Source organism: Sorghum bicolor, chromosome 2 (genome assembly GCF_000003195.3).
Source record: "Sorghum bicolor cultivar BTx623 chromosome 2, Sorghum_bicolor_NCBIv3, whole genome shotgun sequence".
In the NCBI taxonomy this organism is placed as follows: Eukaryota; Viridiplantae; Streptophyta; class Magnoliopsida; order Poales; family Poaceae; genus Sorghum; species Sorghum bicolor.
The window spans coordinates 41,342,060-41,361,164 of record NC_012871.2 but is presented as its reverse complement, the minus strand read 5'-3'; positions in this window follow the sequence as shown (position 1 = coordinate 41,361,164).

The following is a 19,105-nucleotide window of genomic DNA, read 5'->3' as shown; positions in this document are numbered from 1 at the left end:
ATTGGTAGCAATTGCTCCCCCTACATATGTGCCAATAGTTTGGATTTGAAAGCTTGCACATATGCTTGAATAGGAAATATAGGAGTAAATTTCTACCAAATGATACTAAGGTGTAAATAATAGACCTTTGAAGCATGATACCAATCGGATTTGCCAATATACACCATCCTTAGCACCATTAGTAACTAGACATTCACAATACCAGAACACCCTATGAGATCAAAATTATAAACAAGGTTCTAGTACCACTTGTGAAACAACTAAAAGTCTAGTTACACTACCTATGCATGCTTGTTCTTCATTTCATCAATCAAACCTACAACTAGCATACACCACACAAGCAAGGTATCGGAGAGAAAGCTTCTAAAGCTAATGCAAATGCAAGCAAACATATGTGATGCACATTCAAATGCAACATACATGTTTATGAGCTTGCTCCCATTACTTGAGTGCTTCAAGATCCCCTTCTTTTATCATGTTACTCCCCTATCTTTGTACTTCTCCCTTTTTAGCAAATCTTTAGGAAATTCTCTCCCCTTTTGTCATCAATGACCACAAAAGGTGAGCTCCGATTTTAGATAGGTTAGTCTGAAACCATATGAAGTGAGATCATTTTTCTAAAATGGTCCAATCTAGATTACTTACCTAAGATATTTAACTTGGTTTGATCCAAGGACAAACTTCTTCACACCTCCAAATAAAGGGTTATCTTGTACCATGTTGAGTTAAACACTTATAGCTCATATTCTAGATCAAACATTAGGATTGCAAACCCAAAAACATGTCATATGCTACCACTAGATCAAGTCAAGCATAAAAGCAATAGTGGTACCACACAAGCATCAAATTCATTTGATTTTCAAAAATGAGCCTAAGACATATAAGGAATGACTAGATGCACTAAACAAGTCCTTAGCAAAGAATGAATGGCATGTCAATAAATTTTACCTTGCTTTGCTCAAAGGAGAGGCATGTCATATAATGGGGGTGCATCAACACATATTTGAGAAGTCAAGTATGTTCAATTCATTCTTTAGCTTGCAAAACCTCTTCTCATCAAGTGGCTTGGTGAATATATCAGCAAGTTGATCATCGGTGCCTATACTATCAATGCGAATCTCCCCTTTTTGTTGGTGATCTCTTATGAAGTGATGGCGAACATATATATGCTTTGTTCTTGAGTGTTGAACCGGATTATTGGTGAGCTTCATGACACTTTCATTGTCACATAGCAATGGCACTTGCTTGAAGTTGATTCCAAAGTCCTTCAAAGTTGCCTTCATCCATAGGATTTGTGCACAACAAATATCGGCCGCAATGTACTCTGCTTTGGCGGTTGATAGTGCAACACTATTTTGCTTCTTGGATGACCATGAGACATGTGATCTTCCCAATAATTGACATGTGCCCAATGTGCTTCTTCTCTCAACTTTGCATCCTGCATAGTCCGAATCAAAATATTCAAGAAGTTCAAATTTTGCACCTTTGGGATACCACAAACCAACATTTTGTGTATGCTTCAAGTACCTCAATATTCTCTTTGTTGCTTTCAAATGACTTTCTCTTGGTGAGGCTTGGAATCTTGCACACATGCATACACTAAACATGATATCTAGTCTTGATGTGGTCATATAGAGTAGGCTTCTGTTGACACCGTTTTTGGGCACGTGTCCAGGATGGCAAGACAGGGTGGCAGTATGATATGGGGTGCTGGTAAGGATGGTTGCCGATGAGGGAGGAGTTGATTGTGACTAAGTCCTCAGACAGTAGCACGGTACCGATGACCGAGTAAAAGGGTCTGCCGATGACTATGGCGAGAGGGTTGCCGATGACGCAAAGAGAGGAGTCCGGAAGTTGCCAGTTGTCATGTGGAGGAGTTTCGGTTTGTCACGAAGGGTGGTTTTATTATTTCCTTATGTTATTCGTGTCGTTTTGTGTACGGGTTCCGTGTAATTTGGAATTCGAATTCTAACCGTGTCTGGTCGTAGCTCTTTGAGCAGGGTATAAATATAAGCCCTAAGACCTTGTAATGAATATCAAAAAATCAATCAAATATACGTTTTACTCATATTCCAGCGTTTACTTTTCGACGACTTCGTCACCCTTTTTTCCTTCTTATTACGAGTTCTTAGGAATTCGTCGACTTAAGCTCGGCGTATTCTCGAGTTCCGCGTGAGTACCTCTTAGCCGTGACATCCGGGCGCATCGCTGTTGTCAGGACTAAAGTATTCGAGTTATCACCTTTGCCGATAGTAAGGTCAAATCGGCTGGCACGCCTTAACGTTTGAATCGGGTATTAGCCCTTTGTGTTTGCAGATCAATTTTGCATCAACACATCTTTTGGCACGCCTGGTGGGACAGATTTAAGATCAAGATCAACATGTCGATCTCTGACCTCGATCAAGACAATGTCATCCCCGTGACGGAAGCTAACCTCAAGGATGAGCAGAAGCAAGCTATTGCCCAAGCTATGGAAGAGTTCAAGCAGCAATGCCTGAAGTCTTTCAGCATAAACAGGAGCGGCGAAGTGGTTCAGAAAGATGCACTACCGGCACCACGGCAGGTCACCTTTGACGCCAACCCTGGCAAGCTTCAAGACATGGTTGATAATGCCATCAATCGAGCGTTGATTAATCAAGCTGGTGTACTATCTAATACGGTTTTCAACGCCGTGGCAAGAACCTTCAAGGAAGGACAAATCCCGCCGGATTATGTGGGCCCCTCCCATCATCAACCCACGGCACCAGAGGTCACGGCTCCATCGGCTGCTTTGACGGGTGCGAGTGCACAGACTGCCGTTCCTCCAAATACGTCGGGGGCTACTGGTGCACCATCTATGCCGATGGCAACTAACCCACAAATTTCTGTTGGGCAGCATAAACTGACAACAGATATGTTGGCATCGGCTATGTCGGGGTTGACTCTTCCTCCTAGCTGGTGGGGTTATGGTATGCCTCCAGAGTTGACGCCGGGAACGTCACAGATAGCTGATATGAGGGGCAAAACTCCTATGACATCGGCACCCTCCAATGTGCCGGTGAACCAGAGTCCTCGGTATACCACAACTACTACTGCAAGGCCTCACGCTGGAAATCCTCAAGATCCAATGTTCCAGATGCCTAACGCATCGGCAGAGTCAATGCTGATGCAACAGAGGCCTATGGCCCAGTCAGGGTATGTCAATTCAACGACGGTGCCCAATTACCAATCATCGGCAGCACCTATGCCGATGAACGCTAGTAATGGATGGCTTGGACAGCAAGCCTTTCCACAGTCGCCCCAGCAAGGTTATCAGACTACGGGGTTCCAGCAAGGACAGGTGTATCCCGGGTTCCAAGGTCAGGGAATTCCCAACCAGCCGATAAATTTTGGACAGCAACTCGGAGGACAGCCAATCGGTGGACAACAGTTTGGTAGTCCGCAGATTGGAGGACAGGCGACCAATACGATGTTCCATACAGGTCACGTCCCGAACAGACACGTGGAGGTTCGCCACCAAATGCCAGATCCGCAGCCGCCTCATCGGCAAGATGCCGATGCGTATTGGGCCGATAAGATTGCCGAAGTAATGAGGGAACAATTTGGGATAAAACCCAGAGTCAACACTTATTCTTATCGGACACCGTATCCTCCAGCGTATGATTTGATCCCGCTTCCGCATCGGTACAAAGTACCGGATTTTACAAAATTTTCCGGACAGGACGATACGTCAACCATGGAGCATGTCAACAGGTTCATTATCCAATGTGGAGAGGCTGGTAACAGGGACGAATTGAGAGTTCGCCTATTTTCATCATCATTATCTGGATCGGCCTTTACTTGGTTCATATCATTGCCTCCCAATTCAGTGATTACTTGGGCCGATCTGGAGAAGCAATTCCACAAATACTTCTTCTCGGGGGTTCATGAGAAGAAGATCACCGACTTGGTCAAGCTGAGGCAACGTAATGACGAGTCGGTTGAGGGATTTGTGCAGAGGATACGAGAAGTCAAAAATAAATGCTACAGCCTGGTTCTAGATGATCGGCAACTAGCCGATTTGGCTTTCCAAGGTCTGTTGCCACACATCAGGGATAAGTATGCCTCTCAGGAGTTCGAAAGTTTAAGTCACTTGGTGCAGAGGATATCTGATCAAGACATCAAGCCTTTCGAGCCTAAGAGGGCATGGAATAAGAAAGTCTCATTTGTTGATGAGGCCACGAGCTCAGATTCCGATGAAGAACCGGTAATCGGCTTAGCAGAGTGGGTAAAAAACAAGAAGCCGATGTCTTGTCCTTTCGGGCAGAAGGAACCAGAGAAGTTTGCATTTGATACCGCCAAGGCCGATAGGATATTTGACTTTTTACTCCAGGAAGGTCAAATCAAATTGTCACCTAACCACGTGATTCCATCGGCAGAAGAGTTGAAGAGGATGAGGTATTGCAAGTGGCATAATGCAACTTCACATGATACCAATGAGTGCAAAGTATTCAGACAACAGCTGCAATCGGCCATAGAGTCAGGGAGAATCAAGTTTGACAGTTCCAAAACCCAGAAGCCGATGAAGATAGACCAACATCCTTTCCCGACGAATATGTTGGATGCTAAGGGGAAGGCTAAGGTCTTGACGTCGGAGACAGCTGAGAAGGGTGCATCGGTAGATCCTCGGCATCAAGTTACTACCGCTGATGCAAGAAGTAAGGGCTTGGTCCAGGAAGGAACTAGCTCAGGAAGAATTCCTCGATCTGGTATTGTCATAACTCATAGAAGGCCTCGAGAGAGGTGGCAACAACGGGAAGATCGGTATCGGCGCCAGCAGGAAGATTATCAACGGGAAGAAGAAAGACGCCGACAGGAGTGGAATCGGCATAGGGATCATTGGAATTGCCCATTCTTCATCCATTGTTGGGAAGAAAATATCAAGCTCCCTACTGTCAGAGACTGCCCTGAATGCAATGGTTATGATCGGTACGATAGGAGCGATCGGCGTTATCATGATGAGGAACGACGATTTAATGGGCCGATCAGAGGAAGGGCATCAGTTCATGATCGGCTGGGGGGCAGGCTTGGCGTTCGCGATCGGCTTGGTGACCGTGTCCAGTATTTTCCCAGAAACCAAGAGGAGCTTGAAAGGATGGCTGATGCGCGGGTTCCCGATGAATTCATATTTTGCAGGGATGCCAATACGCATCGTATGGAGGTAAGAGAGGACCAACGTCCGACGGCAAGGCAGAGGCCACTTCCTCCATGGTGCCCTCAAGGATTAACTAAGACACAGAAAAGGAGATTGCAACGTGAAAGGCAAGAAGAGTTAAATAAAGGAGAGAGTTCTGAAAGTCGGCAGACGGCAGACACTAAGAGGGAAGGTCCATCGGCGGGCGTCAACATGGTATTCATGTTGCCGATGGAGTTTCTTGCACCAGCCAGTGACGATGGGTTAGGATTTTCTGATCAGATAGCTCAGTTGGCTCTGGATCCGATGACGGCTATCTTTGAGAAACCTGCCGATGACGAGAGGCAGCATCTTAAAGCTCTGTTCCTCAAAGGAAGGGTTGATGGGCAGCCAATGACGAAGATCCTAGTTGATGGTGGGGCTGCTATTAATATTATGCCGTATGCAGTATATCGGAAGCTTGGGAAAGGGGATCAAGATTTGACCAAAACCGATATGATGCTCAAAGACTTTGAGGGAAACGTATCTCCAGTCAAGGGGGCAATATGTGTAGAGTTGACCATCGGCAGCAAAACCTTGCCGACAACTTTTTTCGTGATCAGCGGAAAAGGTGCCTACAATTTACTATTGGGGAGAGATTGGATTCATGCCAATTGTTGTGTCCCATCCACGATGCACCAGTGCTTGGTTCAGTGGGTAGGTGACAAGATTGAGATCGTCCCAGGGGATTCTTCTTATGTTATCGCATCGGCAGAGGCGGATACTTATGAAAAGACTAGGTGCATTTCAGGAGAAGTTTGGGAAAAAGATTTTCTCAAAGTTGCCGATTATGAGATTCCACCGATCCAAGCAGTCGGTTCTGACGACGGTTTTTAATGGATAGATTCGCCGATGACGGGAAATTAGGCCAGGGATTCACATCGGCCGATGATTTGGTGGAAGTAGATATAGGTAGTGGTGATAAGCCTAGGCCTACTTTTATTAGTGCTAGATTAGATCCTGAGTGTAAACGGCAGTTAACTAGTTTGTTAAAGGAATATAAAGATTGCTTTGCTTGGGATTATACAGAGATGCCTGGTTTAGACCGATCAATTGTTGAACATCGGTTACCCATCAAGTCTGGGTTTCGGCCACATCAGCAACCAGCCCGCCGATGTAATCCTAACATTCTACCTGATATTAAGGCCGAAATCACTAAACTTCCAATGTTGTTCCGGTTTACAAGAAGAACGGGAAGCTTCGGGTGTGCATTGATTTCAGGAATCTCAATAAAGCTACGCCGATGGACGGATATCCAATGCCTGTCGCCGATCTACTAGTTGATGCTGCGGCTGGCCATCGGGTTATCAGCTTCATGGATGGTAATGCGGGTTACAATCAAATATTCATGGCAGAGGAGGATATTCCAAAAACCGCATTCAGGTGTCCTGGTCATGTTGGACTATTTGAATGGATAGTCATGACTTTTGGGTTGAAAAATGCTGGTGCTACTTATCAAAGGGCAATGAATTTTATATTTCATGAGTTCATCGGCAAGATCGTAGAAATTTATATTGATGATGTGGTGGTTAAGTCTGGAGGTTTCTCAGAGCATCTTGCCGATTTACGAAAAGTGTTGGAGTGCACCAGGAAGCATGGATTGAAGATGAACCCCAACAAGTGTGCATTTGGCGTATCGGCAGGGCAGTTTCTTGGTTTTATGGTACATCAGAGGGGTATTGAAATTAGTCGAAGATCTATTGATGCCATCAATAAAATAGTGGCCCCTACCAACAAAACCGAGCTCCAATCCTTGATCGGTAAGGTGAATTTTATCAGAAGATTTATATCGAATTTATCTGGGAGAATTCGTGCTTTTAGTCCTCTCCTTAAATTGAAAGCCGATCAGGAGTTTGTTTGGGGAAAAGAACAGCAGTTGGCTCTAGATGAAATCAAAAGGTATCTGGTAAACCCTCCGGTTTTAGTTCCACCTCAACAAGGGAAACCCTTCAAATTATATTTGTCTACCGATGGATCGGTTATCGGTTCAGCTTTAGTTCAAGAATTTGAAGGGAAAGAGAGGGTAATTTATTATTTGAGTAGGAGGTTGATTGATGCTGAAATCAGGTATTCGGCCATTGAGAAGCTGTGCTTGTGCTTATATTTTTCATGCATCAAGCTAAGACATTACCTGTTGTCAGCCGAATGTGCTGTTGTTTGCAAAGATGATGTGGTCCGATACATGCTATCTATGCCGATTATGAGTGGTAGAATCGGTAAATGGATTTTGGCGCTGTCGGAGTTCGATTTGCGTTACGAGTCGGCTAAGGCAGTCAAAGGGCAGGTCATGGCCGATTTCGTGACTCAGCATTGCGGTCTAGTGGAAACCTTGGAAATTGCACCCTGGGCGCTTTTCTTTGATGGATCTACCTGTGACCGGGGAGCAGGAATCGGCATTATATTAGTTTCTCCTAAGGGGAGGAAGTATGAATTTTCCTTGCCGATTGTTGCTACATCAACAAATAATCAGGCTGAGTATCAAGCTCTGATCAAGGGATTGGAGTTGCTAAGAGAAGTTCGTGCTGATGCTGTTGAAGTATTCGGAGATTCTATGTTGGTTATAAATCAATTGGCTGGAAGCTATGAGTGCCGAAGTGAGGTTCTCATAACCTATTTCGAGAGAAGTATGCAACTGTTGAAGGAATTCAAGAACTTCCGATTGGAGCATATTCCCCGATTGCATAATGAAGACGCTAATCGGTTAGCCCAGCATGCCTCGGGATATCAGCCAATGATTAATGCAACATCGGCAGTCACTGCCGGTGATTGGAGGGAAGAAATTATTGATTATCTAAAAGATCCGTCCAAAAAGGTTGAAAGACGGGTTCGATTTCAAGCAACCAAGTATGTGATCCTTGAAAATGAATTGTATTATCGAACTATCGACGGGATTCTTCTCCGATGTCTGGGTGATGATGAAGCCAGAAGTTTGATGGGAGAAATCCATGAAGGAGTATGTGGAGCGCATCAGTCAGCTTTTAAGATGAAGTGGATGATTCGAAGGAATGGATATTTTTGGCCAACCATACTTGAAGATTGTTTTAAATATTTCAGGGGATGTCAAGGTTGTCAAAAGTTCGGTAATATCCAGAGAGCACCGGCATCGGCTATGAATCCCATAATAAAACCTTGGCCGTTCCGGGGGTGGGCCATCGATCTGATCGGCCAGATTCATCCACCGTCTAGCAAAGGGCATAAATTCATTCTAGTTGCCACTGACTATTTTACCAAATGGGTCGAGGCTATTCCCTTGAAGAAAGTCACATCGGCTAATATGATTGATTTTGTGAAGGAGCATATTATTTACCGATTTGGGATTCCTCAAACGATTACCACCGATCAAGGCACCATGTTCACGTCAGGGGAGTTCGATGAATTTGCAATCGGTATGGGAATTAAAGTGTTGAATTCCTCTCCTTACTATGCTCAAGCCAATGGGCAGGCCGAAGCATCTAACAAGGGAATTATCAAGCTTGTTAAACGAAAGATTGAAGAAAATCCTAGGCGGTGGCATACATTGTTGAATGAAGCACTGTGGTCTTATCGGATGGCTTGTCATGGATCGACCAAGGTGTCACCTTATCAATTGGTGTACGGGCATGATGCAGTTTTGCCTTGGGAGATTAAGGCTGGGTCTAGGCGATTATCTTTTCAAGATCAATTGGCTGCCGATGATTATGCCACTTTAATGACCGATGAGTTAGACGATTTAGCAGGACATCGGTTAACGGCTTTAATGAGTATAGAAGAAAATAAGAAGAGAGTTGCCAGATGGTATGATAAAAAAGTGAAAGCTAAGGAGTTTGCCGATAAGGATTTGGTATGGAAGTTGATTCTGCCAGTCGGAACTAAAAGTTCAAAGTTTGGGAAGTGGTCTCCTAATTGGGAAGGTCCTTATCGGATAAAACGCTCAGCTCCTGGCAATGCCTATATTCTAGAAACTCTCGAAGGAGTTGAATTTCCCAGAGCATTGAACGGCAAATATTTGAAGAAATACTACCCCAGCATATGGGTCGATGCATAAAAAGTTAAGTGCCGATAACATTCCTATCGGCTGGATTTAAATGTTCAAGGGCAGGCTTAACGTTTCAAAAGATGCCGATAACAGTCTTATCGGCTAGACTAAAAGCTAAAAGCGAAAAATGAAGATGTGTCATTGGTGAAAGCTTCAGGTGTTCAGCAGTGCCTGGATTGCAGATATGGCGCGCAGCCGAATTTGGTTGGCTGTCTCTATCTCTTTGATATCATCATCGGCAGAACCTTCAATCGGCTTCAATTTCCTCTTCAGTTGCAGCGCTTTACGGCCATGGATGTTTCGTTCCTGTTCAAGATGCTTGATGGCCTCCGGCAGCTGACTATCTTCCTGTTGGGCTTGGGACAGGGCGTCTTCCACTTGCTTGAGTTCAGCCAACAGAGCTTCTCTTTTGGCCGATAGATCGGACATTTTCTGCTTCAGTGCGTCACCTGAGGACTTTAAGATGCCGATGTTCTTATGTTTCTCATCGGCTAAGAGTTTTTCTTTTACCATCTCCTCAGAAAGTTGGACTTGAGCAGCTCTGTCGGCAAGGCGTCGGGTAGCTCTCTGGTACTGTAACTGCCGGCTTTCTAGATGTGCAGCGTGGAAGAGTGCTTCTTCGGCATCAGCAGGGATTTGGCCTCTAAGAGTCTTGAACAGGGCTTTGGCTGGGTCGGAATCATCGACCAGTTGGGTTGTGTCTTGATGAAGTATGGCCGACAACTCCTCCAGTCTAGCTTTGGTTTCTGCCGATACGATTCCAACTGCCTGAGAAGAGCTTGCTTCCTCGCCCTCTTCTTCAAAGATATCAATGGCGAAGGAAAACAAGCTGTCGGGAGAATCTTGTTCCTGAAGATGAAATAAGTCAATTTTATGGTCAAGACATCAGCGGATGATACCGATTGAAAGGTGGATGACTTACTTGCTTCAGGGCAATTTCCTGCCTTTGACTCAGAGAGGCCGATAGAGCTGCAGGTTGATCGGCAGATGTTGCCGATAGAATGATATCGCCTGAAAGAAGACAGGAAGGATTATAAGAAGAAATGAAAATAAGTTTATCGGTAGGAGTATTGTTGGGATATGTTACCTGGAATCGGAACAACAGTTGTTTGGATTGAGGAGACCGCCGATGACATAACTGGACCTGCCGGGCCAGTTGTTTGTTCGCCTACGTCAGATAATGCGCCTGCTGTTCGAGGTACTTCTTGCTGAGGTTCTTCGGTCTGTAGTGCTTCCTGTATTGATGGAGGAGATGTTCCTTGCTGTGCTTGGGCTCCTGGAGGGGAAGGAGAAGATCCCACCGGGATTGGAAACACCGGAGGAGGAGGAGAAGTTGCCACTTTCTGACGCTTTGGTCCAGTCTTGACGCCTTGGACGCCTTTCCTCTTTGGCTGGCTAGACTGGGGGAGATCGGCACCTTGACGTTTGGCTTTTGCCGATGTACCAGTTTGCTGCAACAACGATAAAGAGTTTATAAGCACAGATAACCGATATAAAGATAAGTCAGCATAAATAAAAAGGGGTTTTAAACAGATTGCCTTGAAAGCTTGCGCCAGAGTGGAAGCAGTTACCGGTGGAGATGTCTGAGTTTTCCTGGTAGTAACTTTCTTGAGACGCGCACCCCGATGTACGATGGAGGCCAGAGTGGGAGCATTGTGGCCGATTGAGGAGATCGGGCCTGATGGGAATAAGTCGATCGGCTTGCCACTCCTGCTGACCGATGGGGGGGTGTTATCAATCTGCAAGAAGAATACGGGGGTAAATTATCAATGAGAATAGTATTGGAAAATGAGACATCGGTTTAAAGCACTTACAATGTCGTCAGGAACTTCATATTCGGGGTCGATCATGCCGCGGTATGAGAGAGCCGATCTGCAGAATAAATTCTCCTTCCATTCTGCCCACCATAGCTTGTATGCTTGAGTGATAAAGGCAGCTGGAACCCATTCTGACAGATCTACATCTGTATCGGCATTTGGTGGTAACTGAGCTACTCGGGTCCACTCGAGGAGGTTAGCAATGGGTTCTCTGGGCTTTATTACATCGGCATAAGGAAGTGCGATCGGCAATTGGCCGAAAGCCAGCTGGCGAGCTAATGCCGATGGGTTATAGAATTCATAGGTTTGGGGAGAGGTTTTTGTGCTGCCAAAGAAGTTCACTGGTATGGCTCTGGGAGTCACGATTGCCATCATCACCTCATTGTCCCTATCAAGAGCGTCGTCGAATGGATTGAAGGTCAGAGGGAGCATGCTGTCTGGGTCGTCATAAGCTAGCCACGGTCGTTCATCTCTGGCCAGACCCTCATACAGCGTTTCGAAGAATCGGCCGATCTGATCCGGAGCGTTCCCTGAACCGGGTAAAACTATAACGGCTTCGCCGAAGTTCAGGGGGGCACGTGTTGCCGATTCCTCTTCGCCCAACACATGGTTCTCGGCTATATCTCTTGGGAAGTGCTGAGAGAACAAGTTGAGATTAAGGCGCTTGTGCAGGTGCAGATTGAGCCACATATTGATAAACCACCAAGGACCTCCCAAGTTGCCGATAGGTTGGCCGAGTAGGAGTTTCTGGGCTACCTGATGAAGGAGGTGATAAACAGCACCGAGCAGATAGCGGCCGAGAGGAAATTGACCGCCGCTAGCCAATCTTTCTGCTGCCGATAGGTAGACAGAAGTCGGTCCTGCCGATCGACCACAGAATACGAACTTGTCTAGCCACATGTTCAGAAAAGTGGTTTGTTCCTTTAAGGTAACAGGCCCTTTCCCGCGGTACTTCTGGATGTACCCTGACCAGCCGCCGATAGCGCGAGTCTCCACTTTGGCGCTGGGGGCGGTATCGAAAAAATGGGTGCTATCGGCAGAAGATATGTCTAACCCAGTGAGCATGGCTACATCGGCAAGGGTAGGAGAAGCAGGGCCGTGGCCGAAAACAAAAGCGTTGAGAGTATCTGACCAGAAGTAAGATGCGGCTATCAGCAACGACTCGTTTCTGTGCATATCGGCAATGGACAGCCTGATGCATTGAGCTAATTTCCTCTCACCCCATTGAATTTCATAAGAGTTGCTGACCCTCAAGAACCAGTCTTTCCATCCTACAGTAGGGCTAGGCCAAGAACGAAAGGTGTCTTTCCATAGATCTAGAGTAAAGTTTTCAGCTCTAAAGGGAATCCTGTTGGTTTCTGCGTTGATGAGGTCGGTTGGATCTGGATCCCCTAGAGGGCCGAGACACTGAAGATGTGGTTGATCGGTAGGGATGACAATTTTGTTGGATAATTCCTGGTGTTTTGGGGGATAAAAATACAAAGAAAAAAGGGGAAGGAAAATATTCGGTAAGGTAAATCGCAGATGAACAGGAATGCAGGAAAAAGGTACAATGGATGAGATGAAAGTCTGACCTCGGGGACGACGAAACCGACGGCCATCTTGTCGTGAGGGTGGGCGCTGGAAGACGCCGGAGTTGACGAAGAAGGATGCTTGTCGGAGATCTTGAGGGTTGAGAAGGGCGCCGCCGCTGGAAAAGTAAAGTTGAATGGCAGGATGGTGTAGTGGGAAAGGAGTACCCAAGAAGGAGCTATTTATAGGGCAAGATGGACAGGGGCAAATCTGACTTATTTCTTTGCCACATCCGAGAAACCCGAGGTACTCAAGTAGATATGGCAACTGTTCGCACGATAATCCAGGGATTGTGCAGGTGATTTGACAGGAAGCGGTCATTATCTAAAGATATTTTACTGTGCACAATCTTTTGGTCGGTCCATCGGTAATGCTCTATAACGGTCATCTTGCCGATGGGCGGATAGAGGGGAAGTGACCGTTTTTGCGGACATCCTGGGCAGAGCATCGGCAGGTCTTGTAACGGTATTGTTGCCGATGTACGACTAATAGGGATGCCCGTTTGGGAAGTTGTGGATTTCGAGGGATCTGCGGAAGATTAGGATCAGAGTTGCCCAGATTGAGGTTGTCGGTTACCAGATTAGGAGCATTAATTGCGGAAAAGACATCATTACTGCAGAGAATTTCGGAGCATTAATGATCTTATACTCCGAAACTGGGGGGCATGTGTTGACACCGTTTTTGGGCACGTGTCCAGGATGGCAAGACAGGGTGGCAGTATGATATGGGGTGCTGGTAAGGATGGTTGCCGATGAGGGAGGAGTTGATTGTGACTAAGTCCTCAGACAGTAGCACGGTACCGATGACCGAGTAAAAGGGTCTGCCGATGACTATGGCGAGAGGGTTGCCGATGACGCAAAGAGAGGAGTCCGGAAGTTGCCAGTTGTCATGTGGAGGAGTTTCGGTTTGTCACGAAGGGTGGTTTTATTATTTCCTTATGTTATTCGTGTCGTTTTGTGTACGGGTTCCGTGTAATTTGGAATTCGAATTCTAACCGTGTCTGGTCGTAGCTCTTTGAGCAGGGTATAAATATAAGCCCTAAGACCTTGTAATGAATATCAAAAAATCAATCAAATATACGTTTTACTCATATTCCAGCGTTTACTTTTCGACGACTTCGTCACCCTTTTTTCCTTCTTATTACGAGTTCTTAGGAATTCGTCGACTTAAGCTCGGCGTATTCTCGAGTTCCGCGTGAGTACCTCTTAGCCGTGACATCCGGGCGCATCGCTGTTGTCAGGACTAAAGTATTCGAGTTATCACCTTTGCCGATAGTAAGGTCAAATCGGCTGGCACGCCTTAACGTTTGAATCGGGTATTAGCCCTTTGTGTTTGCAGATCAATTTTGCATCAACAGCTTCCAATCATAGACCGATACAACTTTTTATCCACCATATTTCCACTTGTATCACTATCTAGGCTTCCATTTGTTCCCATTGGAGTACTAATTGATTTTGCATCATCCGTACCAAACTTCTTGAGCATGTCTTTTATGTACTTGCCTTGACTCACAAAAGTGCCATTCTTCAATTGCTTGATTTGAAGACTAAGGAAGTAACTAAGCTCTCCAATCATTAACATATCAAACTCATTAGCCATCATGTTTCCAAACTCATAACAAAATTCTTGGTTGGTTGATCCAAATATGATATCATCAACATATATTTGTAACACAAATAAGTCCTTGCCAATCTTTTTAGTGAAGAGAGTGGTGTCAACCTTGCCCATCTTGAAATCTTTTGAGAGTAAGAAGTCTTTCAATCTCTCATACCATGCTCTAGGTGCTTGCTCCAAGCTATACAATGCCTTTCTTAGCTTGTAAACATGGTTGGGTTTCTTGTCATCTTCAAAACTGGGAAGTTGCTCAACATAAACTTCTTCATTGATATAGCCACTGAGAAATGCACTTTACACATCCATTTGATATAACTTGATGTTATGTGCACAAGCATAGGCCAACAAGATCCTAATTGATTCCAATCTTGGAACTGGGGCATATGTTTCACCAAAGTCAATACCTTCAACTTGAGTATAGCCTTGTGCTACTAATCTTGCTTTGTTTCGTACAACTATCCCATCTTGATCTTGTTTGTTACGAAAGACCCATCTAGTACCAATGACATTATGATCACTAGGCCTCTCAACTAATTCCCATACTTGATTTCTCTTGAAGTTGTTAAGCCCTTCATGCATAGCATTAACCCAATCGACATCTCTCAAAGCTTCATCAATCTTCTTTTGGCTCAATGTGAGACACAAAGGAGAAATTCTGACAAAATGATGCTAATCTTGATCTAGTTTGCACTCCTCTTTGAATGTCACCAATGATATGATCTAATTGATCTTGTAATATTTATTGGTTGGAGTATTTGCACTTGATTGCTTGCATTTGGTAGATCATGAGATGATGTACTAGCTTGTTGATCTTGCACTTGTGTATCACTTGTACTAGCTTTATTTAGATCATGAGAACCACTAGCTTGCACATTAGAGGTAGAAAGCACTTGATCTTTGTAATCTTCAACATCAATCACCTCTGTAGGCCTTAAATCATCAATATCCATATTCTTTATTGCATCGGCCAATTGAGTGCCTCTCACATCATCTAGATTCTCATCTTCTTCTCGAGAGCCATTGGTTTCATCAAACTCAACATCATGCACCTCCTCAAGAGTACCACTAACAAAATTCCAAATTCTATGAGCTTTGCTAGTAGTGGAGTAACCAAGCAAGAAACCTTCATCACGTTTCTTTTCAAATTTGCTCAATCTAGTGCCTTTCTTTAATATGTAGCATTTGCAACCAAAAAACCCAAAAATATGCAATATTAGGCTTTCTATCATTCAAGAGCTCGTATGGTGTCTTCTCTATCATTGGGTGACAATAGAGTTGTTGACACTTCTTAACACAATTACTAAAGATAGACTTTTGGACCTATCCCTAGCAATGGCGTCAAAATTACTTAACATCACTTAAGCTAGGTTGTCATCCCTATCATGATGTAGAAGTGCTGGTACTAAATCTATATGCTTTTCACTACTATGGAACGGGGCTTTGGACGATGCCCGAAATCTACAATTGTCTCTGCTTTTTTGTGCCTTGGGGTTATAAAGAACTTTAGTCCCGGCTCGTAAAACGCGTCGGGACTAATGGGTCCTGTCTAACGGCTGCCCAACGGCTACCTGTCAGGGCTGTCGGGGTAGGGACCCTTTAGTCCCGGGGAAGCCACCAGCCGGGACTAAGATTTTGCCCCGGTTGTTGGCTTGCCCCTGGACTAAAGGGACCTCTTTTCGTCCTTATTCTTTCTTTAGCCTGGAAATAAAAGCCACACTATAAATCCCTTCCCTAGCCAAGACTGAGCCCATTCAAATTTCAGTGAGCTATTCTTACTTGTTCTTGCTCTTGCCATTGCTTGTTCTTGCTTGTTCCTCATCTCCGACGCCTATTGGTGATCTTGTTCGACGCCATCATCGTTTCCTTGGGTCTAGGGGTAACTAACTTTATCCTTTCTTATCTTTTTAATGTTTTTTGTTTTTATGATTTCTCCTCCATTTTAAGCTCAAAATCAATTGTTATAGTTTGAATTGACATCGCCGGCGCCCATTGGTGATCTTCTTCGACTTATCATCGACTCTTCGTGTTTAGAGGTAACTAGCTTCATCTTCCCATAACATTTTAATGTTGTTTTTGTGCTTGTGATTTCTCCACCACATTTAGCTAAAATTTACTTGTTAGTTTGAATTCATTGCTTAAATTAGTATTCATAGCCTAAATTAGTAACCATATATATAATATTTCATGGTTTCCTATAAATTAAAGAATTATAGTGTCTTTTTTAATCTTTCTTCTATATATAATTGAGATTATAAAAGGAATTTAATTAATAGGGTTCATCAAATCATCTTGTTAGCTAGACTTGTTAGTTTGAGCATGTATAAAGATTTTGAGCATAGAGTTCATCAAATTGACTTGATATTTTTTTATTGCTAGATAGTATCCATTATATTTTTCATGTTTAAAACAAGACAAGTATAGAATTTTTTTATTAGTGTCTTTTTAGTTACTTTTCTTTAGATAATATTATGTTTATAATAGAGAATAGAAAAAAATTAAAATAAAAATAATGCATAGTTTAAATAAATGAGTATGGATATAGTAGATGGAAACCGTGACCGTGTCCTTAGTCTCTTATCACCGAGATCCAAAGTGTCTGCGGCCGGATCTTCCTCTCATTGCTTGCGGTGAGTGTAAGGAGAAGATTGAAATGGAGTACCGAGTGAAAAAAGAGGGAATCAACAAGGGTCGTATATTCTACAAGTTTCCGGACCATGAGCTGGGTTATTATTTCCCCGCATTTGATTAATATGGTTAATTTCTCCTGGTTTTGCTTGATGATGTTATTTAAATTCCGTATTCTTTGTTCTAATTGCAGTTGGAGGGCACCGATGGATGTAAAGGTTGGTACTGGGAGGAAGAGTATGTTCAGCACGTGCGGAATTCTATTACACTAGAGGTTGCAGCTGGAGGTGATGAGGCAGAGAGCCAACGGAAGAAGCCCACCACCCTGCCAGGAGATGTGCAGTTGTCTATTGTCGAGGGTACCAGTAAGGGGTACCCTAACTGATGCACATAACGAGATTACCCATGCACAGATCGAGGCCCTCGACTCGACGTTCTAATAAGCCGCACAGTCGTCGACGGCCACAACCTCGAAGACGGAAACGGCGTCGAGCGAACCGCTCAAGGGTCGAGCGCTAACCACCGTCGAATACGAAAATGGGCTCGACCGAATCGGGAGGCGTCGAGCGCAAGGACACTGTCAGCCGCCTGACGCGCACACGAGAGCCAGAGCATTTAATGCGCCTGCCGCTTTCCCACCTAACACGCTGGTCACGGGAAGCGTGATAGGGAACAGGTATCCGTCCCATCATCCTTTTTGCAGCTTTCCCCACCAAACAACCCAGAACGTACCAGAACGCAGGAGGCAGGAATGGAGCGTCTAATCAGGACCCCCTCGAGACATCCAAAGGTCAGCGCTTTGGACAACGGGGCACTGTACGGCGTCTGACCCTCGACCAGGCATAATCCCTTCCGGGGGAAGAGTCGGGCGTCGACTGAGAACACTGCAGCCGCTGCGCCGGGTTTGTCGCTACACCGTACAGGCGTGCGGCCGATGAACCAGCCCAGGACGGCGCGCAGAGCAGGAAACGGGGGCATGCATAATCATCATCAAGCTACCAAGACGGGACGGCTCGAGACCACGCCGGTACGGAAGCCTCGAGTAGCTCAGCGCGCCATGCCTCTATCGACCCCTACTCTGACGCCTATACGTGTACCCTAGGTCTCTCCTTGGAGCTATAAAAGGGGAGACCCGGGAATAGAAGAACGACACACGCAACACTACACCATACTCAGTAGAACTCCCATACTCCATCTTATTCCATACCACGCTTGTATTCACCCCTGTACAAGCACTTAGGTGCAAGATAATACAAACTTCCCTCCCCCGCTAGACGTAGGGCCTTCTCTTGCCCGAACCAGGATAAATCTTTGTGTCTTCTTGCATCACCATCTAGGAAAGGGAGCACGCATACAAATTCACTCGTTGGTGTGACCCCCCATGGGGAAAACACCGACAGTTGGCGCGCCAGGTAGGGGTCCTACGTGTTTTCATCGATTTCCCACTCCTTTCCAGATGGCCACTCTCGCCTCACCGATTCCGCGCTCCACGATGATTTGGTTTGGGAGCCTCGAGTTCATGTCGACTGGCTCCGGCTACGATATGATCTTGCTCTCGATCAGAGGACCGGGAGGAGCCCGCGTTGCACCAGTGCGAACGAGGGCCCCGAGACGCCCTCGACATCACGCCTCCCCGCCCAAGAAGAGGCGTGGGCGGCACCATCGTCACTCTTCTGCCTCGTCACGACCGGCAGTTCGTGCTAGGCAGGAGGTGGCACGGGAGCCGGCCGTGCCGCGTACCGGAACCGTGGGCATGCCGGCCCTGTAACAGAACCGACCAAATTATAAGAGATTAAGCCTAACAGTGACCATTTGCATAGTCAAACCATCACGCTTAAGCCCATATAATCCCGGTAGTCCGTGAAATCTCGAAGGATTTCAAACCACATATCGCACAACAACCAAGATCGTAATAAGTTTAGCGGTCGCCATTCACAAATACATCCAGAGTACAAAATTCATAAAATACATCGGAGTTCTTAAAATTATTACAAACCAAGTTCTTCAAGTAGCGGAAGCTTCATAACTCGAAAATACAACACACACATTTAGTCTGATACAGTGCCATAGTTCGGTCAATCCCACAAAAGCAACAGAGAAGACGGAGTGACCATTGCCCTTGGTCTAGTCATCACCCATGGCTGGGTACAGACAGAGGATGCAATAACCATAGTACATTTGACCATCTGCAAAACAACATGGGAGTAGAACCCTGAGTACGAGAAGGTACTCAGCTAGACTTACCCGTCATAAACTTAAAATAAAGACTCA